Source organism: Haemorhous mexicanus, chromosome 6, assembly GCF_027477595.1.
Source record: "Haemorhous mexicanus isolate bHaeMex1 chromosome 6, bHaeMex1.pri, whole genome shotgun sequence".
Classification (NCBI taxonomy): domain Eukaryota; kingdom Metazoa; phylum Chordata; class Aves; order Passeriformes; family Fringillidae; genus Haemorhous; species Haemorhous mexicanus.
Window position 1 is genome coordinate 42,147,922 of NC_082346.1, and position 23,989 is coordinate 42,171,910.

Sequence of the window (23,989 nt, forward strand, 5' to 3'; positions counted from 1 at the left end):
GTAACAATAGCATCAATGTCATCAAGCTAGCTTCCTGTTCGAGCACTCACCAAACAAATGCATTTACAAGTATAGGAAACATTTATGTCACAGTCTCACAAAGAATAGTGGTCAGTAAAGTTCCTTAGAAATAAGAAAATGAGACAGAAATAAATTGTTTTTTTCATTAGTCATAAATGAAATTTCACAGGGATTTTGTCTGAGCCCATTTTGTCTCTTACATAAGCATTAAAAAAGTGGAAAGAAGATGAAGCCTCATGTGAGGCAGTTTGCTGATGAAATGTATAATCCAGCCTATAAAAGAGGAGGGCTGGCTGCCAAGACCTTACAGTAGCAAACATGAGTCCTAATGAAATGTAATATATATATACATAAGGCAAGGTACCAAAGTAGTTAAACCAAAAAACATCAAATCAGACAACAGGAGCTTTCAACATCACAAATACAATTTATTTTAAATTCTGCCACTTTAATTTTTTTTTCCATGCAGAAAATTTTGAATTCAAAATTTTCAAAATTCAAACTGAAACAAGACAAAAATCTTGAGCACTTTCTGCCAGAAGGATTATTCTGAGCTAGAAATACAAACTGAAAATGGGGAGTGTATCAGGAAGTGCTGAACAATATGGAGAGAAGTTTTCTGGTGTCACCTCTGCTCTGTTGAATGTTAGTGGTATCTTGCCCATCATCCCAGTATTTCTTGGAGTCTGTCTTCATCTAATGGCTCCGAGTGCCCAAACAGTTTAACAATGTGAAGTGAGTTCTAATTTTTCCACCAACCACATTCCCTTTATTGCATCTTTTAACAGCTATATAAAGAATGTTCATTCAAATGTTTTAGAAGGTTTCTGTGATTCCCATTCACGTTCAGACCTGTTACTCTGAAGACAGGTCATCTTTCTTTCTTTTAAAACCTAACAGAGTAATTTGAAGTGACAAACATCACCATTTTGAACTACGCTTACCATATCCTGAAACTCCTAGTCAAAAAAACTTAATTAAATTACCTTCATAACAGATACATGCAGAAGGATTGACAAAAAAACGAAGCAGTAAACTGATGTTGAGTATTTAACCTGAACTGGTGGGAGGTACCCGTGGTTCCGGAAAAACTGATAATTTACTAATGCTGATAGAAAAAAATTGAACTCATGGATTAGAATGTAAATCACAATAGCAGGCCTACTAAAAGGAAAGAATAACTGCAAATGCTTTGGATACTAAAGTGAGAAAGACAATTTGCAATATAACATGAGTCACCTTGGACAGAATATTAGAACACCTGCAAAAGCTGCAGCGTGAAGCAAAGCTATCGAATGGCTGTCACCTGAAAAATAATGTTTGGCAAGAGCTACCGTGAGCAGCATATTAAACCTGAGCTGGCACTGTAAGATGGTAAAACAAAAGACAAGCACAGTTGCATAGGAAAACATGGAGAAGGCAAACAATTTACTCTTTCAATATGGGAATGTGAATATTAGAAAAAATGTCAACACATTAAACCCACAGACCAATTTCTTACCACCCTACCACAGAGGCTGGGCCATAAAAGCTTCTGTCACACAAGCAATTGGAAGGTGCTGATGCACAGATATTAACAAGATTTGTGATCAGAAATCTGTGCAAAGACTGCAGCTGACGAGGCAATGAGGTCATCAGCACAGGCCCAAAAGGTAGAGACACCTCCAGCCAAATATCTCAGTATGCTAAACTTATGGAAGAGGAGCAGCCACAGCAGAAACAAGTGAGAGGAAGTTAATGCTGAAATCTAAACTCTGAATATGTGACTATATGAATAGTCATGTAGCTACAAAATAAATTTGGTTAAGACTAATCTGGATTTCTTGACTCCATTCTTCACTGCTTTGCATGAGCTCAACCTTCTGAAGTTGTCAGGTAGCTGAAAAAATATTTCAGGTATGAGTGAAAGGACAGATGCAAATAGAAGGAAATGCTATTTTCCCCTATTGAGCAAGGAACCCCAGCTTAATTCTACCTTCCCAGCCTTTCACTGCCTGCTAAACCAAAAGGAAAATCTTGAGGAAAAGCAATAAAAATGACTGAACCAGCAATTTATAAGGCTGAAGCCCTTTTTCCATAGAAAACCAGAAACACCAGAATGGTCCTATAGAAGCTAGGAGAGAGTTAGTATTGATTTCATCATCATGTGCTTAGGGAAGAAAAATGGCTCTGCAGGTTTTCTCCCTATAGATATCCACAGCAGAGCATGAGTCAGGTGACAGGAGGAAAAGGAGACCTGTCTTAAAACTCTTGGTGCTTGGGGAAAAAATGAGACAGATGAAAGAAGAATTAAAGATTTTGTGAAAAGTTCAGGTTGCCTCCTGACTGTAATACTGAAGCACTGAAAACTGAGAAGGTTCGTAAAATCAAGCCCTTAGTCCACTTCTTTTCCCCACTTACCACAGCTGGCTGCACCTGTTTTCCCAGTAAAAATGAATTCTGATTAACATCCCACAGTGCAACTCAAGGCAGAGATGGGAGGGAGAAGTTATTGGTACACATATCTAAGCACACTTCTACAGCTCTGTAGTTCTCTTTTCATGTACCTCCCACTGACCCCTCTCTATGCAGCCACCACTCTGTACAGGTAGCTCTTGCTAATTTAATTTTTATCTCCAAAAAGGTTATGTGGGAAGAATACATGAAATGCAACCTGGCTTTGGCTCCGTGTTTCAAAAATGAGAACATCAATCATGATAAGATACTTAATTCTTCAAAAAAGTCTCATGGCATCTTTTGGACACAGATCAGGCCTGCTTGGGGTCAAAGCAGCCTGTTTGGTAAGGGATTGTGATCAAAGGTGCCAGGCAATTTCAGATCTCCCCATCTTCAACGCTGTAAGAGACCTCAGCACGTACAAGGAAGTTCTTGGCACTTCACAAGGATCAGGACAGAGTGAGAACATTAGGAGAGAGTTTGCTTTCTAATATTTTAGGTCTGATTCATCCAGACTTGACATTTACAGCCTTATAAAAATATGAACATCTTCAAGAGTAATTAAAAGAGAACCAGTCTAAAAGAGCTATTTATATCAAAGAGAAAAGAAATAACTTTGTGTTGACTGTCTAAAAAAGCGTGACAAAGCCTAATTACATTTATTCAAAATCTAGCCCAAATAAAATGTCAAGATGATGGCTCTCTTTCAAGTTTAGAGCTGTATAAGGAACATACAGGGAAACAGACTGTAATAGATAGAACCAAATCCAAGTCTGTATTAAATTAAAGGCTGTTACAAAAAAAAGCGAACCATTTTCCTAAAAGTAACATCAACAAGTCAGAGGAAAATAAACATCATCATCTTCTTGCCTTAAAGAAGATACAAATTCAGTGTCGCTGACTAAAGAGGAGTACAGGGACATGAGGAGTGAGGCATGAGGCAGTGGGGAGGATTTCTTGAAAATTATTAACCTTCTAAAGCAGCATGGGTTTAAATGGCAGCAGAAGCACATTAATCTATGTTCTTAGTCAAATTCAGCTGCTCAGGTTCACTCTCAAGATCCCCTGCAGAACCAAGCTCAAGCTGTTAACTGAAGCAAAAAGCCAAATTTCTGCCTCTTCCCTGAAGAAAAGATATATTGCCCAAATGATTTCCACTACTGGAGCAAAGGAGAACAAGGGCAAATGAATGAAAAGAGCGTATCTGAAAGTGTTCAGAAAAGAAATCCTGACTGAAGAAAGAGTGATAGGTATAGGAAAAAAAAAAGAGGAAATTAAGAACTCCTTAATTGGTTCTCAGGTCCCTCTTACATCTACCTTCTCCTTGCCTATCGTCCTACCAGCTAATTTCATCTTTGAATCAATTGCTGCCTGTTCTTATTTTTCTCTCCCCTCCCTTCTCCATTGGCAACTGGGTTTAATTTCACAGTTCATAACACTGGCAGTCTCCAAACTCTTTGTGGTTTGCCCTCTAGAGGCTCCCAACCATGTTAAGTACCACAAATGAACACAGTACCTCCTCAGGGATTAATCCTGCTATCCCTTAGCTGAGAACTCTCCCCATGGAAGAAGTCATATAGCCTGTTTATCCAGAGAAAGATTACCAAGCCAACAAAAATTACTCCAGTGTCATCATTAAGACATGCTCTAATTAGGACTGAAAGTAGTGAATCAAAAGTCATTACTATAAAGTGCTTCTTTCTACATGCTCTAGATGAGTCATCAAAAACATACAAGCATGTTGAATACCACTATTCAGAGAGCATCTCTGCAACATCATATAGCACAGGGAAGTTTTATTAAAACAAGGAACCTGAGATCTCTGTCCAATTCTAATTACAAGCTCACACTTAGTTCTGTAACGGCCAGATGTCAAGTCAGAGCTGCCAAAGTGAGGCAGAACAGATGGCACAGACCCATTTAAGGCTCTGAGTTTTGAGAATGGGTTTGGGGGATTGCATAGAGGGATTTTTCTTGTGCCAAATAAAGTGCTTGGGGATTTTTCAGCTTCTATAGGAAAAAAAATAATTTCAGGACAAATAAAAGACAATCCAAAGTCTCAAGCAAAATTAGCAGATACTTAAACTCCAATAATTTTTTTTCTAGTGGGAATTTTTATAATAAATCCTCCTTTCTCAATAATTTGTTGGTTTTAGTATAAAAAATTTTGTAAAACCTCAAGTCATTCCATAAAGTCTCTTCATTCCTACAAAAAGAAAAAACATAATTAAGTGCATTAATACTGTAAATGAATCTTAGCTCTCAGTGCAGTAGAGAAATGTCAGACTGAAAACTAAATAAGTTAAATAAACAAAAATAATTTTATTTTCCCAGTGCCTGTGGTAGCATTCACACAGAACTCTTACACCTGGTCTTCTATTAGAAAGTTAAAGGACTTTCATCATAGGCAAAGTGGCAAAATAGAACTGTTTACCACTGACTCAAGTCCATAGGAGAAGAAGTTTTAGATATTTGCACTCTGAAATCACTAAACTCTTCTTTGCTTAGAAACAAAATCCAGAGTGACACTGAGGATCTGCTTCTTTGGTTCTAGTGGGAGCTGCAGATGACCAACACCTCTTCAGGCTGTGTTGTACATGATTGTTGAAGAGCTCTTTCTACTCTAATTCAGAAGTGACAAGAGTTAAGGATGCCTTTTGACACGTGAACAACCTCAGTCCAAGAAACTGCTGTACTGAGTTTGCACGGCAAGGTTCTGGTGGGGGGTGAGAAGGCAACAGATGGCTTCCATGAGAAGCTGCTAGAAGCTTCCTCCATGCCCAACTGAGCCAATTCCAGCAGGCTCCAAAACAGAACCTCCACTGGCCAAGGCCATGGCCAATCAGCAAAGGTAGTAGACCCTCTGTAATAACTTATTTAGGAAGGAAAAAAAGTTATTGCCAGAAGTAATTGTGGCCAGAGAAAAGACTATGTAAGAGAAGCAACTCTGCAGACACCAAAGTCAGTGAAGATGGAGCACGTGGAGCTGGAGCAGAGATTGCCCTGCAGACTGTGGTGAAGACCATGGGGAGGCAAACTGCCAGGCTGTCCCCCTGCAGCCCTTGGGGACCTGTGAGGTGCAGAGATCCACCTGCAGTCTGTGGAAGAGAGCCATGCTGAAGCAGATGGATGTCCACAAGAAGACTGTGTCCCTGTGGGAAGCCCAAACTGGAGGAGGCTCCTGGCAGGACTTTTGGACCCTTGGAAGAAGGAGCCCACGCTGGAACAGGTTCGCTGGTAGGACTTGTGATCCTGTTGGGTCCCATGTTGAAGCAGTTTGTGAAGAACTGTAGCCCATGGGAAGGACTCATATTAGAGAAGTTTGTGGAGGACTGTGTCCCATGGAATTGAGCCATTTTTGACCAGGGGAAGGACTTCTTTCCCTGAGGAGGAAGAAGCAGCAGAAACAAACTGTGATTAACTGACCGCAACCCCCCATTCTCATCCCCCTGTACCACTGAAGGAGAAGAGGGGGAAAGAAATAGAGAATCAGGAAAAAAGTTAAGCCTGGAAGAAGGGAGAAAAGAGAGAAAAGTGGGTTTAAGATTAGTTTTACTTCTTCTTATTCTACTCTGATTTTGATTGGTAACAAATTCATTTCCTCAAGCTCAGCATGATTTGCTCATGACAATTCATGATCTTTCTTTGCCCTTATCTCAATTCATGAGCCTTTCATTATATTTTCTCTTCCCTATCCATTTGAGGAGGGAAGAGAGAGAGTGGCTTTGCTGGGTGCCTGGCATTCAGCTGGGGTCAGCCTACCTCCAGTGTGAGAGTAGGAGTCCAATTGTGTGCCACTGTAGTGCTGGTCTAGACAGGGTCTGCTCAAAACATAGCAGCCAGCAAGATCACACCATTTCCCCTAAACAGGCTGAGTTCCTTCTGTTTGAAACTTGCTTCCCTTGAGACCCTTTTTATCTCTTCATGTCAGTACCACTGCTATGCTGCAGTACTTAACCCCTCAGCCATCCTCCCAGAACAGTGTTTGAAAATGGCTGTTTTCCCTAATGAGTCTGTGCAACATCAAGTGCTCGATGCTGCAAACTGCACAGCAAGGCAGGGGCAGATGACAAGAAACACACTCCTAAATGTATTGGAAGAGTAGGTCAGTAAGCTCATACATGCTGGGAAAGAATTTAGAGGAAGGATGCACCAATGTACTGAAAATAAAACCCTAGGCCTAGTTTTCTTCTGCTCAGCTTTCAATGTTTTACTTTGAAACCTGGCTGCCTATTACTACATTTTGCAACCATTAAGTCCCTCTGTATAATCCAGTGCAATTCAGAGAACAACAAGCCATAGAAAGGAAATCCCTCTTCTCAAGAGGGATTTTAATCCCTTCTTGCAAAGAAGTATTTATGCACCACTCACATTCTGGGCAAATTTTTCACTCCTGCACTTACATTCACTCATTCTCTAACAGAACAATTAAAAAGCTTCAAACATCCCTACCATTTTTATTCCCCAACCTCAGTCTAATTGTGAGAGAAGGGAACAAGTTCCAGACTGGCTCAAAGCACAAAAGAATGTGTAGGAGTAAAAGAAAGAAGTGGATAATTATGCAATAGAAATACAAACAGAGAAATTATTATAATCATTATTATTGTCTTTACAGGGAAATAAGGCAGTGAGCCAGGCTGAGGAATTTCTCAAGCAATCAGCCTCCACTCATGGTTCTCTGCTGTAATTGGTGAAACAGATTTAGGACCAGAGACTTAGGTTCACTAATTTATGTCCTCTTCATTATTATTTTAGACCTTATAGAACTTAGCCCTAAAATGGAAAAGTTTTCTTCTAAAAATGGGGATAGGGAAATTAGGAACAGTGATTAATGATGATATATCAAAGTTCTGAAACACAGAGATTAAACAATGAAAATACAATCTCTGGGGGAAAAAAGATGGAGGTAGAAGAAGAGGGGAATAAATGAGCTAAATTAGCAAGCTCTAAAGTGAGATCTTTTTCCAAAGTACCTGACTTGTCTGGCATTTTACTTACTAAACTATCAGGCTACACAGGCTATCACACACTTATCAGCCATGTACATCTCAATAACACTGTCCTTTCTTGCTGAGATTTTCAAACAACCCTTTAAATTTTCCTTTCTCCTTTGATGGCTGAAAGAGATTATTTTTAAACAAGTGAAGCAGCTCAGAAATATATTTATCTCTGCAAAAATACTGTTTATGAAAATGTGGAGATTTCAGAGGTGTTACCAGTGAAATATCCTTATACCTGAAACTCAACATCAATTTTCAACCTGTGCATAATGAAGGAATCAAATATACCAGCCAGCCACCTAGAGGGAAAAAAATAAGGAGCATTGCATAGAAATGCAGGAGGAGAGAAAGTATACTTCATTAAGAGCTGAAGATAATTCTTCCCCCCCTTTTTTTTCCTATCCTACCAATACAGAGAGTTCCAGGAGAAGTAAAAAGTTACTTGTCTCAGGCTCCTTCTCACACCGTAAGGCAATTAAGTCTTTTTCTCAGTAGATGCTCAACTTCTTCCACACTGTGGACCAGATTTGCTATGTTTCTGCACTTCAGAGAGCCAACTACAGCTATACCATGTCAGCATAAAAAGAACTAAATCAGTAGGGTTCTTTAGCCTAGTCTGCACTAGGCCCATGAGCTGTTTCTCCCACTTCTGGAAAGACTCATTCACTCCCTGTCTTTTGCCATCTGGCACAACCTAACTGTACCTCACTGCCTCATTTTCTTATCTTCTCTCCAAGTCTCATTTACAAATCTGCTTTGCTCTTTGCCTTCCCCTTCTGCAGTTTCTCACCTGAATCTTTCAAACATTTGAATCTGCAGAGTATTTTACAGTGGAGTGGAGTTATTGAAGGAAGGGTGAACAGCATCCAGCAGACTGTTCCCTTAGAGCTCATAGGATCCATTCACAACTCTTGATTGTAAACTGAGTTCCTCTCAAAGTGGTGCATTACACACTGTTCTCATTCTCAGGGCATGTATCTATGGTCTCAGCCTAGTCCTAGACTGAATCTCACAGGAGTCAGCTTGAACATCTCATCTGCCTTAACCATTACAATGTTATCAGTAAATACCCAAAAAAACCTATTTTATTCTTAAAAACTCTCAGATCTACAGGACACTTGGATATAATTAGGTTCTACTATAGCAAAAGATTAAAAAAAGTGTCTCCAGTCAATTAATGTAATTTTGCAATAACTATTCAGCATGAAATTTCTGTTTGCAGAAGATTTTTTTTTTCTTAAATAAAATACATGATGAGGTCACTGGTAGTTTTCTCCCAGTTTTTGCACTGATTAGCTGTCTTAGCATGAAGAGACTGAAGATATTCCTGATCCAGAAATATCAATCCCTGCACATGAATAATTTCATCCAAGGTAACAGTTCTCTATTTCTTAAGTAACTTTTACATTCTAGTGTTTATAAATTCATAGCCAAAAACCAGAAGCAACTAGATCCATAAAAAGGAAAAGCAGTAAATAACTTAACATTTTACAGCTTCTAAAGCTGTCAAAGTTTCTCCAAAGCAAATGTTCACTGAAGGCCAGGATGAATACAGGAAGATAATGCAGGGTTGTTTAACAAAATCTGCCATTTGTTTTCCTGGTCTCTCACCCAGTTGATGCTTCTGCTGCCAGAATAGTGAAACTGTGGAAAGTCCTATTTAACCCAAAAATTCCAGTTTGCATCCAGAAAAAGATTACATATTGGTTTGTCGTGTTATATGACTCCAATAACTGAATTTCATGGTGCTTTTTCTGTGAAATTACATTTTTTCATGACATCAACAGTCAATTATTCTAATTTTGTCCAAAATATGGTAGGAATTATTCTATGACAGAAAAAATCATAAAAAAGTGAAAGTATTTTAAAAATGTATAAAAACTCTTGAAGAGTAATCATTAAGGAATATGAGGCACTTTGATTTTCTAAACTCTAATGAACTTGAAATTAACATTTTCCCCTGAAACTCTATCCAACATATATATGTCTTCCTGCATTAAGCTAGAGGTTGTTGTTCACTTTAAATAATGACACAGAGGCACTTTCTGCTGAAAACAAAATGTGACCTTTTTCAGTTTTACTGATTGCCTTTGAAGAGAAATAAAATGTCACTGCGTCTCATGAAATTTGCTGGTAACTCATGTGAATCAGAAACATATTTCTTTTTCTCAGTGGGAGACTGAGGTCTATGCAACCTGTGGTAGAAAAGAAAAAAGTCCTTTGTTTTAGTTATAAAACAAGGTTGTTTTGTTGCTGGATGAAAAAAAAAAGAAGTCAAGAACTGGTTTTGAGTGCCTTTCAAAAACACCAAAAAAATTAATGCCTCTCAAAACACCCAACAAAAACCCCAGAAAACAACTTTACATATTTCAAACAGCTTCTACAAGCTACAGACTCCTTAATGCAGGGATATGTTCTACCCCATATCTGCCCAAGATTTAGCTTGTTATTCCAGTATCTCCTGTTGAGGACTAAGTTTGACTCCTGCTTGTTAAAACCTAGCATGAAGCAGTCAGGAGCACAGCAGAAAACAGCATCTCAAAACTAGTTTTAAGCAGGAAACTGAAATAGATTCATATATTTTAAAGCACATTTCATAAACAAATGCTTTGTTGTGTTTGCAATGAAAATTTCTGATGCTGTATTTTTAATGTAGATTCTACTCTATGAAAAGATTCACACAAAACAAATAACAAATGTTAGTAGTTACCATCAGGTGACTTTTCCTGGATCTTCTTGCTTCATTATTTCCACTAGGTACTCCAAGAAACAAAAGGTCAAGGTATCAGTGGCCTCCTGCAACACCAAGATGGAATCAAAGGAAAAAAGCAGAACCATGATATTGAAGGGATGATCCATAAAGGCTGAAACTGATAAAAAACCACATTTATCTCCAAGATAAACCACATTTATCTCCATTTTTCCGTCCTCAAAGAAAACTTTTTCTTTAACTGTCTTATCTAATTACAGGGAAATTGTAAAACTGCAGCATTCAGTTTACTTAGACTTAAAGTTTTCATCCTGATTCCATTTTTCAAAGCTGAAAATTTTCTATTTCCATGTTGGGTGCTTTTTTCCCAGCAAAAAGTGGAGTATATTCTATTCTGTTGGGTGGAGTGTATTCAGCAGGTCCATTCTACTACATTGACCTTACTGCCAAAGTTTAAAAATTTTATCCTTAAAAAATATGGCAAAAGAAAGAGGAAATGTGATTATTCTGGATTTTTTTTATATTCAATTAAGTAAGGAAGAAAAAAAATCAGAATTAATTTAAAATTACATACAAAGCCTTTTTTTTTTCCCTCACAAGGAGCTTCAGAGAGGAAGACAGAGCTAAACCACCTCTGTTTAGCAAACAGGATCAGCTCTGAACAGAAGGTTTAGATCCCCTCTCTGGAGTAAGCTGAACAAATATTTCTCTCTATCACCTGTGATCCAACAGACACAGTCTTCCTTGGTGATGTTTCTGTTTTAAATTTTCCAGCTAGAGGGTGCCCAAAGAGATAGATTTGTTGTTCAACTTATATTCTTCAGCAATCTTTTTGTTACTCTGCTGTTCTGCATCAACACAGTAGCACATGAAAAGCTCTGGAGAAACCCAGCCTTGCCCTAAAACAGCTCATGTGCCTAATGGCTGGGCACACACACATCATGCAGAGATGGCCACCAGAGCCCAATTGCATCAGCATTCCCTTTTGCAGCACACTACATTTGGTTACAAGCTTGTCTAGCTCAGCTTGAAAGCACAGTGTCCCCAAGAGCAGAAACACGATGTTCTCCCCAAGGCTTTACTGTGAAGTCCCATTGCTGGGTCTGGATTTGGCCATGGGAAAAGTATAGCAGCCATGGTGAGCCCAGATCTGAAATCTAATTCCTTGCACCTCACTTTGCATAAGCTCCACTGACTGTTTGACATGATAAATGTGATGTGTTAAACATTTCTTAAAGGTTTGTAGGACCAAGGACACTGAACTACAACTGCATGACTAATCCTCTGACACTTGTATGAGGGTTTACTTAAAAATTTCACTGTTGCCAAGAAAAATGAGAGGGTTTTGCTAATCCTTTATTTCTGATTTTTTTCAGAGCTTTGTAATAAATTACAAGTGCAGTTTCTACCATAAAAACATGTGTACCACGCTGCTTTACAAGTAAAAGTAATATTTTCCAATGTAAACTCCATGTGTTCTAGAAGGCAGGCAATGGGCACACCAGCAAATTATTCTTGACAGATTATGATCCAGAGCATTCCTAACCACAACCTACACTTACAGATTTGTGAGCCTTTCTGGAGACTGAGCAATAAAATAACTAGCATAAATCTTAAATTGATGGTTTACCTACAGTACACACTAGCATGCAACTCAAGATCTCCAAACAAGCTCCAAATGAGCTAGTTTGGTCAGTATCAGATAGAGCCTAAGTATCTTGAAGTAGAGTAAATTAGTCCCCAGGAGCTTTGTGCTTCCACTTAGCATGAGCTTTAGTACATAGATTTACCTCTAGTTTAACTCCTGTGCTTACAGTTTGTGTCTGATTTGGCTTTTTTTTTTTTTTTTTAGGTGTAGGTTTTGTCTTTCTTTAAGATCATAGCCAAAACAGCAAATAAAAGAGGTTTTAAACCCATCAGACATTTCACCACTGCTGAAGGTCACATTACCAATGAGTCAGAGATAGGAAAAAACATTGTAAAATTATGTGTGGTCACATTACTCTTCTATTGACTTTGATTTGGTTGCAAGAATGATCTATGAAACTGTTAGGAGCTGCATACATTAACCAAACTATCCCATTCAGCTTTCACAGTGCTAACTAGTTATCACTAGTGGACAACATAGTTAATGAACAAATCATGATTAGGTATCAATATGTCACCAGACAATATTAATTCAGCCCAATCACTTGTTCCTAAGCAGTTTATTTCAGAAGCAACAGAACTGGAAATACATTGGCTGGTGTCGTTGTGTTCACATTATTATTCAGATAAATATCTGTGCAAATATTCTATTTTTCCTGATAGTATATCAAATCATTCAGTATCAAAAGCTTTTATCTTCCTATAAATTATATTTTTTCTTATAATATTTGCTTTTATAGTGGAAATGCTTTTCTTCTTTGTAATTTAGAAGACTCATCTCTAAACATCTGCAATTAGAAAAATAATGCAACTAAATTAGTGGCAGCTGTAACCCTCATCATAGCAAAGATTATTTTAGCATATCTGTCAGAATTTCAACCCCTTTTTATCTAATTGTTTGTTCTTCTTGCACTAGTCCCTTCAGCATAACAATTAATATTTCATTCTCCTAAGCAGTCTGCTGAAGAGTTGATTGTGCTCAATGCTTTAGTTGGGAAAGAAAAGAAGGGGATAAACCTTGAGAAACATGTTTGTTTCAGTTATTCACAGAGGATAACACTGGAATACAGTATGGATCACTTGTCTTCAATAACAATGCCCTTTTAAACAGTGGTATGAATCTCTACATGAATATCAGAAATAAGCACCCTTCAGCTGCACCCCACCTCTCCTTTTTTATTTCCTAAACTTCAACTAATCATTTGGGATCAGCTCATCCCTTGTTTTAAGGTAGTATCTTGAATTACAGACACATTTACCTAATATTTTGAATGTACCCTACCATCTTAACACTTTTTCAAAGACATTCCTGGCTTCAATTTTAATATGAGGTGTGATCCACTCTTTAGCCTATACACATACCCACTGCATGCCTTTCTAAAATAAGTGAAAGTTCTACTGGGAAAAAGTAGTTTTCTACTACACTGGTGGTTAGAACAACAGACCCAGAGATGAAAGGCTTCTCAGAACCAGACCTGCAAATAAAAGAGGCCCTTTTTACTCTTACAGCTGGTGGACATTGTCTTAGCTCATAAGATCTTAAATCACAAGAATCCACAATTTTTGCTTCAGAATTCTCAGTTTATCTGCTTAATACTACTGCCTGGGTCTTCACTGACTGCAGTCAGTCTTCATCAAAAAGGAAGCAGAGGCTATAGGACTCACACCACAAACTGGGACAAGATCTTTAGCCTTTGCTTACAGTCCCTGTGCACTATGCTGTGGAATTACACTTTAATAAATGCTTTATCTGCTACTCTGTCTCCTTTCCAACAAAATCAATTAAATGAGTAAGTAAAGAAGCCAAAGAAATGGAAAAATCAGATTAATTCTATCCCCAACATTAAAAATTGCCAGATTGGTCCATACTACCTTTCATTTAGAAAGTATAAAGGGAAAATGAAATGCATGTTTGAAACTATCTGTTCTAAGTTGTGCTTTACAGGGGTTTCTATAACAGCTTTATAATTCTACTGTCTGTAAATTAAGTTCCTTCATGGCATATTTTCCAAACCAGCAATTTTGCATCAACATTTATAGAATTAGTAAATGCTGGATCCATACACACTCTCAGAATCAGGTATTGTGCTTCCACGAGCAAGCAGCAGAAAGCAGTTCCCTGGAACACTCACCAGCTACAGGCAGTAGTCTTCAGACATTCACTCGGCTTTAGACTCAAAGCAAAGTCCTCAGTTTATATCCCCTTCAGCCTTTTCCCCGGCCCCAGAGTTCACAAGCACCACTCAGGAAGAGGGTGTGCTCAGTCCTGAGCTAGAGGTCTGGATCCTCTCAGCTCTACAGCCTGGCCCACATGAGACTTGCTACTCGAGCTCTTTGCTGATTCTCACCCTCTGCCCTGCACCAGCCAGCACAGTGGGAACAAGACTGTCACACAGCCCTCTCTGCTATTTAACACAGCTACCTTCATCTTGGCACCTCTTTAAGCATGGAAAATGCGAGACAAAACCAGCAAGATCCTATTTAACTTTGACATCAAACAGAAAATACTTCTACAAAAACAAGCGTATAGCATTTAAAATTTATGTTGAACCAACTGAGAATGAAACATCCCCAGATCATTAGAAACATGATGGTATTAGAACAACAGCAATACAGATCTCTGTAACTGTTACAAGTGGAAGGTGGAAGTGTGATGACCAGAACATGTGTATTAGTTGTGTTTGAGTATTTGCAGCTACTGCAACTTCCAGAACCCATATCTTTTAAAAAATGGGGTTCTCTTTCAGCTTCCCTTTTTTTTAAGAAATCTTTAGCTAGAATCAGAAAAAAAAGAAGAGTTTTCAATAGGTTTCATATCCTGTCCCTTGATCACTTTCTGGCTCTGCTGTTCAATTCTCTTTGTATAACCCTTGGGCACACCGTGTGTGATACATATCAGTCTTGAAAATTCAGTTCTTCTCATCAAAGCAAGTAATAACAGCCTAATTGACCTATTATTCCCACCAGATTGTTTGTTCACTGAAGCTGTATATATGTTCTATCATGTCTAAACTTAACATTGCATTTATGTTTTATTGCTGTTTATTGTCTAAGTTGATGAAAACAAAATTAATTTCTCAGTTGGTAAAAGTCATGCAGAATTAGAAAAAAAACTTCTCTGTGATTTGTAATACAACTTCTTTAATAACTGTGGAGTAGCTACGAAATCTAGGATTTATGCTTTGTTTACAATTTTTATCTCTTATCTAATGAGTCAGGACTCATTAAACATTAACCCATTCATTAAATGACATCTTTACTATAAAATGATTTTTTCTCCCAGAAAAATAAACAAACAAAACCAAAACAACCTGTCTAGATATTGCTGTGATTAGCCAGACATTAATATATGTCATGGAAATGGCTGAACAGTGTCTTCCTCCACATAGTTTAAACAGAAACCCTCCAACTCATCAGAGAGGAAGATGTCAAAAACACCAGGCTCCAGAGCATACAAGACAGAGCTCACTTTGCTCACACATGAGCAGCCAAACATATCTATACAAGGAATAGAGCCAAGATCTTAGAATTTCCCCTCCCAGAAAGCCATCTCCATCTTTTAGTCAGTTAGGCTTGGCTTTGCACATGAGGAAACAAAGGTGTAAATAATTTTTATCGATCCAGACACCTACAATACAACCAACACTGCTAGCAGCTTGTGACTTAGCACATCTCCTGAGTCACAGCTCTAAGTCCCAGATGTGTAGATACAACACAAGTAATGAAAAATATTTATTCTGCAAAAGTGAGTGGCAGGAAGAGTTCTGGTATTTCTGTGCCATCCAGGCATCCCTTCAGCACCAAGGCTACCCAGGGGGTCAGACAGACTTGCCTTCATCTTACAGTGCTCCCTTAGAGCACCATAGAGAGCAGTCAGTAAGACAAAGACACAAGTCTTGGGAGGCCTGGTGTCTATTGTACCAAATCCCAGACAGTGCCATTCATCCCCAGCTACAGGTGCCAAAAAATCTTTGTCAAAGCATGAAGCCAAAGGTTTTGCCAGAAATTTAATTGAGACAGGACAGTTTTCTGTAAACTGGTGATGGTGGTAACTTGGTTCAGGAGAGCTCCATGACAGGTTGTGCAGTGACTTGTTTCAAGGACAAACGTACCAAAAAAACTCAACATTCTGGCTATGGGGCACTGAGGCTCAGAATGGGACATTGTCCCAAGCCTGTGTCCCAACAAAAGTTCACTTCCATTTAGTTGAAGAGCAGCTTTCACAGAGTATGTGTTATAGAAATAAGATCTGCCTGTTCATCCCCACTATGCTGCCTACTCTCTCTGGCAGTTTGCCTGTCACTGAGAGTTTTTTGTTTCCTCTCTGTTGACAGAAAAAAATCTTCCCTATTACTTCATCTGTCTCAGCAGGCCTCTGGCATCTCTGGTCTTGTCTTTCTCTCAGCCTTGGAAAACTATATCATACCTTCAGCTATGTGGCATTTGAGAGGTTGATGGATCATTTCTCATATCTTGATCATCAGAATATTGTATTTTATCTAACCAAACCGGACAATTTCTTTGAACACCAGAGCTTGCCACCATCTGCAACAAGAACTTTCTAGTTTACACACTCAAACAGTCAGGTGGGGTGACTGTCATGCTGAGCTCTGGGCATGTTGGATGGCTACTCTCTTAAACTCCATTTCACTTTAATGTCTGTAGCCACAGCTTTGTGTGTAGCCAAAGCTTTAAGGAATACATGGCCAAGACAAGTGTTGATGGTGCTATCAGGAATGACACAGATGCTGAAGACAGGCAAACAAGTAATTAATTGCATGCAGATCAGTTAATACTAGAGGACATACCCCTGGCCTGTGTCTTCAGTCAGTAAAGTGAAGAAAGTGCCTACCCACAAAATCCAAGCGAATGAATGCAACAGATTAGGCATCTGTGGCAGGCTAAGACCAGGAATAGCAAGGAAAAAAAATTGTACATGAGATTCCCAAGCAAATAAGCACAACTGAGGTCAGCTGCTATGAGTCACTGAAATGTTCCTCCCCTGACATTCTGGAGAAGATAGACAGCTTCCATGATGGGAAAGCAAAAGCACCTTGGTCTTCAATAGCTAGGGCCAACTCAATTACTTTATGAGTCTAAGAATCTGTTTCATTTACACACTCAGGGGCCCCCATTCAATAACTGCTGCTTTGCAGTGAGTGCCCAGCACACCGAATGCTAACAGTGTTAGTGTCTCCTTGAGGGAGATGGGCAATTTTCCTATCTGGGGTTTCCTTATTGGTGGAGCATGCGATATTAAAAAGGAGAGGGTGGGTGGACTTGTTCTGATGAATTGAATTAATTTCCGGTTTAATTAAAATACATTATGTACTACATATTTTATTGCAGACCAACAGAATGACATGCCCTCAACAAACACATTTCTATTATAAGATTTCCTTCAATTAGAGCCAGCACAGAGAGCTTCTGAACGCAGCGTACGGCCAGACAGGGCTCGCTGGGAGGAAGAGAGGGAGAAAGGCAGCATGAAAGGCACTGTGCCTGGCACACCATGGGGGATCCAGTGGGCCTCTGGCTTCAGGAAGGAAACCAAACAATGGCTGGTTGTTCACTGTAGGACTGACTTACAGCAGAAGCCAGTGCCATGCTGCTTACTGGTCCCTGTGCCAGCCTGCTGGCAGCCTTGTGGGGAGCATGGACAAGACATTAGGGTGCTGGCTGCCTCGTGACTACCAGATAATCTGAACCTAAAATCATGAACTCACCCATGGGCCTTGCCTATATTTTGAGCACCAGCAATGCTGAGATAAAATAGTCACTACAGACTTGTGCTAAAACTGTACTAATTCCTCATCATCAGATTTTGAACCCTTCACTGTTCCACCTCCCCTCAAAAAGCAGATGTTCATTTTTACTGCAAGGCGGTTTCACATTTATGATTTCTGATACAGCACAAATGTACTGAATTCATGGCTCTGTTCTACCATCCAAATTAGCAACATTAGCATCCTCACCATATTATGATGTCTGAATTTTGGAGAACTGCTTCCCTCTGACAACTGTCTGTCCTCTAGGGATCTTTTTTATTGTTTTTAAACTGGTTAGATGAAGGCAAGAAAACAAGACTTGAAAACCATGGTGATTGTACAGATCACTAGAACTGGAAAGCAGGAAGGAAGTGAACATCATTGCTCCCCAGCATTCAAACACGGGAACAAATGCTCTCTCTGTGTAATTGCAGAGCAGAGACAGGCACACAGGTAACAGACCAGGTGGTCTGAGCAACGTGGGAGGGCAAATGAAGACCTGCCAAAGCACCATGCCATGTAAGCATGCAATTATAAATCACAAGGTGGAGTTTACTGCTTCTTCCAAGCAACACAGTATGGCATCACTAATGAGTGAATTTCCCAGAGAAGGTATGACCTTTTATATTCAAAAAAATTCAGCAGAGGATAAGTTCTACTGTGTAGCAAAGCCCTTAGACTAGAGGCAGCATGCCAAAGCAAAAGAACTCTGGATTCTACACTCTTTTGACATTGAACATACATTCTTTTCTAAATTTAGAGATGTTAAAGTATCTTCTATATACCATAACATGACAGCTGAGCAGGTGGAAAGATGAGTCACAGAAATATTATTTCAAATTTTTGGGCTCTCATGTAAGTACTACAAGCTTGACCAAGTATGCCTCACATATTGTAATCATGTAGACAGGTTTTCAGCTGAAATGCTACCCAGTTCTACTGGATACTTTCTTCCCACAGAGGTGCAAATTACTATATAAGCAGGAGACAGGGAAGAATCAGGACTCTGTATACTTGAGTGCCTGTGTTGGGAAGCACAGAACTGTTTCTGCTTTCACAAAATATTTGGGATTTTATTTCCTTTCAAGATGCATTCTGTGAGATTTCAAAATCTGAGTGTAATTACCAATGTGATGCAGCCATCTGAAATTTAAGAACAATAAAATTTGGAAGAGTTGATGCCAGTCTTTCTATCGGCTAAGCTGTTAAAGAAGTAGTAATGAACACCATGTTGGCATATCTAAATCAGAAAAGCACAACCTGTAAGAAGAGCAAAACTTTTACTTCCTGCCCTTAAATCAGTCCTTGCAGTGCTTATTGTTTAAAGGCAGACTGCCCAAAACAGAGGACCAACAGAGTATCTCTCTTGCTGAGACAACAGGCACAGATGTAAGAACAGTATGCAAATTTGCACAAGGACCTCTTCTCAGCAGTGGCACAAGTTCAATTCAGCTGTCCATTACGTAGCTGAGCAGATCATATTGGATACTTGTTATTGCATAACGGAAGGTGCAGGAGAAAATAACTCTGAGACACAGAAAGCATCAGATCTGAATGGTAATCCAGAAGGTGGGTGGGTTGCAAACCAGAGCTCTGCACTAGCAGCAGAATATAACATTTTCTGCTCTTTTTTCTCTTCTTTTTCAACTTCCATATCCTTAACTGTTTACTTCAGCTTGCATTTCTGACCCAACCCTTAAGCTTGTAAAAAGTAAACTGGCAGGTAGGCAAAAAAGGAAAGTCAGATTTAGCTAAACGTTTCCCTTCTGAAGTTTTGCTTTACATTATGTCTTTCATACACAGAGTAGCTGTTACATGTAGACTCCCATCAGAGAGAACAGCTCTCTTCTGTAAAACCAGAGAAGTTTCCTCCAGTGTCTATCATTGCCAACTACCCCATGATTGCTGCTTTTTGACTGTCACTCAAACCTCTACCTTTCTAGTATTCAATTTTGGTTCTATTTCAATTCAAAGGGCCATAGCTACCCTGCAGACTACCATATGGTGTAGGGATCTGAGCAAGCTTGAAATCATAAAGCCTGAGTATGAGTCTGCCCAGACGTGGACACATGATGCTCAGCAGAGGATAATTTATCCCACTTCCAAGAAAAGAAAATTACCCATGGTAAGCCTTGTGTTGCTGCAGCAAGATTTCTACCAGTACCCAAGTTATCTCATTTAAAGCTAGGGTGGGAATCTATAAACAATACTGAAAATTACACAGTCTCCAACTCAGATGCATTTCCTTGGAGGGATTATATATCAACAGCATCTGCTGCCACAGAAAAATAGAAAGGCAGAAGGAAGCTTCCATCATTAAGTATTCAAATCCTTAACAATCCTTTGGCATATTCAAGCCAGGTCACTCCAAGAACTCATGGGATCAATTGCAATTTTGCTGTTGAGGTGTTAAACACAAAGCAGCAGTTAAACACCAAAACCACAAGCAGGTCTCACCACTGCTGTCCTCTTGGGGCAGAAAAATATTGAGAGCATTTAATGAATCTACTTTGTTTTTGAAGACTGAAGTCTCCTTCTAAAGTCTGCCCACCTCAATGTGATATTTAAACAGTAAAAGAACTCTCACCAAACACTTTTTAATCATGCAGCCTTACAACGCCACAGTCAGTGACTGAGGGAGATAATTTTATGCAGCTACACATATCCACATGCACATATATCTCTCTACCACACACACAGATATATATATTAATAAAATGAAAGAGACTCCAGTTGTATCCATAAAGACCAGTTGCCACAGAAGTCAGTGACAAATGCTGCAAATGGCACAAAACCAACTGCACTGCCCACTGAAGTGAGCAACTAGCTGCATATTGATGCCAGAATTTCCTATAAAGGTGGTTTCTGTTTCATTTTGGATTTTTAAGGACAAAAACCTATCTTGTCAGTTTGCTAAGATCTTGCAAGTTCTACTGTGCATTAGAGAGGACATGGTTTCAAACACTAATCACCCACATTGCCAAGTGCAAGATATTTTTCAGAGTAAGAGAGTGTCATCCTCACTGAAGAAAATGCCAGTGACAGTAAAGTTCTGGGGACATTAATAGTGTAAGGTATTATGCAAGATACCGTAATATTTGCATTTTGTATTATTTAGAAGTTCTTCAGAAACTGATTGGGATTTTTAGAAGTGGTTATAGTTTGCTCAAATCTGCTCTCTCCAAATGAAAATAATTATACCACTCACTTTATTCATAAAATAAGTAAAGGATTAGACCCCTTGAAAAATACTTTAGAGCTTTTCCTGAGTAGAGAAAGCACAATCATTTTGACATTAGTTACTGTCAATGTAGACTGTTAGAATACTCCCAACCATTTAATTACATCATAGCTAGAAATACTTTGAAAAACAGATCCCTGTTTTTGATATTCTGATATGGTAAGACAAACATAGGCCTAACAAATGTTGCATCTCCACTGTTTTGATTATTTCAATAATCAGATAAGAGTTAACCAAGGAGTTGCATCAGCTTGAGTGACTTTTGGAGAGCTAGAGCCAAAAGCCACTGGTGGCTGTAATCATGCAGCAAATTGAAGCTATGTGTTCTTTTGATACTTTTCTACAGCTTCTTCTTCAAGAAGATTAAAAGCATGAAGAAAAACTGTTTTTCTGAACAGGAAATCTTCAGCAGAAAATGTAAACAGAACTTGGAAACAGTTGAAAAACCACAGCATGGAAAAAAGAGATTCTGCAGAGAAGCAGATTGTAACTGGGCAGCAAGGACCTGCCTAAGCTTGCAGAGAATAGCCAGATTTAGATAAGGCTGTGTGCATCTAAGGATTTGTTGTTTTAATCTTTTTGCTTGCAAAACTCCTGTGGGAAGAGAAATCCCATGTTGCTCTGTGCAAGCAGTTCCCTGTGACTGTACATGGTGGTTTGTGATAGCTCTGGATTTAGAGCTGTCATTCTGACCAGTCAAAAGCACATCAAGCACTCAGGAAAATAGGGAGGCAGCCAGAGGAACCCATCAGGCACAAGGGGCAGAATGAGGCCTGATGCTTAGAGGACATACTCAGAGAAGAGAGAAAAGGTGCTTTCACCTGATCTGCTTTACTGTTTTACTAAAAGACATTCCCATGAACACCATGGGAAACTTTGTGGGCAGCAAAGGTTAATTAAATTTCTTTCTCCTTTCACACCATTCCTGATGAGAGTTCCCTTCCACAAAGTAAATCCTTCTTTTCCCCTTAAAAAAAGGACTATATTTGCAGTCAACAAGGAGAGCAGGTTTTCTTGCTGTCTGTTCTTCTTCTAGGCAATGGCCTGCAGGTACAGAAAGCTCCAAGAGCATCATTCTTTGCCCCTGCTTTGAAGACACCGATATCCAGATTAAGAATAAACACAGCATCACCAGAAATAAAGGCAGTCATTGCACAAGTGGCACTTCCCTTGCACAGCTTCCATCACACAACCCCAAGAACTCCTTCCTTCATACATAGCCTGCTGCTACAGGTGAAACACAAAATTGTGTAGGATTGGAGACCTAAGGTCTCTTAGTCCTCTTAAATTTGAAGTATTTATCATCACTGCCTGGAACTAAACAGCAATGATGTGCAAGGCAACAAAGAACCATTTCCAGTCTTCTCTCTCTTGCTGTTAATCTCAAGTTTGGATTAATAACTTGACAGTTACAAGTATCTTGTTACAGGCAAGAGCTGTGGGTGGTCATCATTGCTAGGAATGAGGTAACTTTTAATATCTGTTCAAGATCACAGCCTCTGGAATATGTGAGAAAGGAATTCAGTCCAGAATTGTAACACAGCTAATGCAATGCAGGCAAATCTAAGGAATGTGATGTTTTATGCAGGCAAATCTAAGGGATGAGATGTCTTTCTGCTATACCCATGCAGCTGACTTCCCAGAACTTGGGAAAAGTTAACACATAGCTAGTAATGACACGAAGAAAAAGATGTCTGTAGTCCAAAGGACTAATTAAAGTCATCTTGTTAATACAAGAATTACATGAATATAGGCAGTATACAAATAAAACACCTAAAGATCAGGTATATATTCACAGCATGAATGCTTCTAGTGCATAATACTACATAAAAAGGCTAAATATCATTGTATGCTACAAGGAAACAACATCTTGGATTCATGCTGCTGCAGACTGTTGCTGCTATGTGGCCACCACTCTGTCAGTTGTGACTTTTACTCTCTCCCATACTCCCTTGAGAGGAGGACAACTAGCAACTGGAATCTGTGCAGTACTGGTCACTGGAACATAATAGTCAGCAAGAGAAAATTCCAGCAGGAGCCCCTGCAAAAAGGAGCACTTCATGCTGGGGTGTGGTCAGCATTACCCACAAGCTGCCTCTCCTGCCAGCTGCTGAGCAGTGGTTGGTTGGAGAGAATAAAAACAGACCAGCAGCCTAAAGAACCCCTCAGTGGGGAGACAGGAAGGAATACTGTGCACAAAGTATTTTTCAAATATTTCAAAATGCAGGTCTATTTCCAATAACAGCTGGATTGTGACAAAGAGGTCTCTGCCAGTGCACAACAACATCTAACTTTTGCGTTTTCTGCAAATCCTTTGGGTTTTCTTAAACTAGTCTAACATCAACCTGGATATTCTTCATCTAGAAATATGGAAAACTTAGAAGATGATCAGAATGAAGCTATTTAAATGAACATATATGTAAGAAAGAAACCCCAATGGTATTGCCTGAGATCCTTTTTCTTAGACTAGAAAAAAATATGTAAACCCATATAACAAGTTTAATCTTAGCCTGGAAGGATAGTGCCCTCTGGTGATAAAAATGCCCTAATATTTGAAAGCATGACCCTTCTAATCAGCTGCATTAGACTACTCAATTGCCAAAGCTTTGATTTTGAAATACATTTAATTAAGAATCTTTCATCTGTAGCAAACATATCTCATTCTGTGTGATTGAAAAAATTAAATTAACATTTTCCTACCTAATACAAATAGCTGCTGACTGATTCTGCTGCTCTGAAATTCTCAGTATTCATTAAGGTTCACAAAAACTTTATGGACACAAAAGGTTCATACTTACTGGTTGTGCCTCTTAAGAAGAAACAGAGGTTTAGCACTCACTCATTGAACTGCTCCAGTTCCCTGTAACTTCATCTAGTCAACTACAGGAAAGAAAATAAGGATGTATTCATATTTTTTCCTGTTTACAAAAAAATTTACATTCATAATATGTTCCACTAAATATCTCACTAACTCATTCAGATACAAGTAAATATGTAAATTTGATTGGGAAAAAAAGTAGCAAAAATTCATAAATTGAGAAATCTTGTATATTTCTGACAAAATTCAATTGATGCAGCATTCTACTCACCCACGACAAAGGAGTTCAGTGCCAAAAGGAAGAGAACATTAGGGATCTCTGTTTCTTCCTGTAGGGACTCCTGCAGT

At 39.0% G+C, this 23,989-nt stretch overlaps 1 long non-coding RNA gene across 1 annotated transcript; it reads right to left on the bottom strand.

Annotated features, from left to right (window-relative positions):
- Positions 1 to 428: 428 nt before the first annotated feature.
- On the bottom strand, positions 429 to 23,704 carry LOC132329166 (uncharacterized). Its single transcript, XR_009486981.1, has 3 exons — positions 23,622 to 23,704; positions 10,168 to 10,253; positions 429 to 5,840 (listed from the first exon to the last, which is right to left on the bottom strand). It is a non-coding gene; the product is annotated as an uncharacterized LOC132329166 (long non-coding RNA).
- Between the last annotated feature and the right edge of the window lie 285 nt (positions 23,705 to 23,989).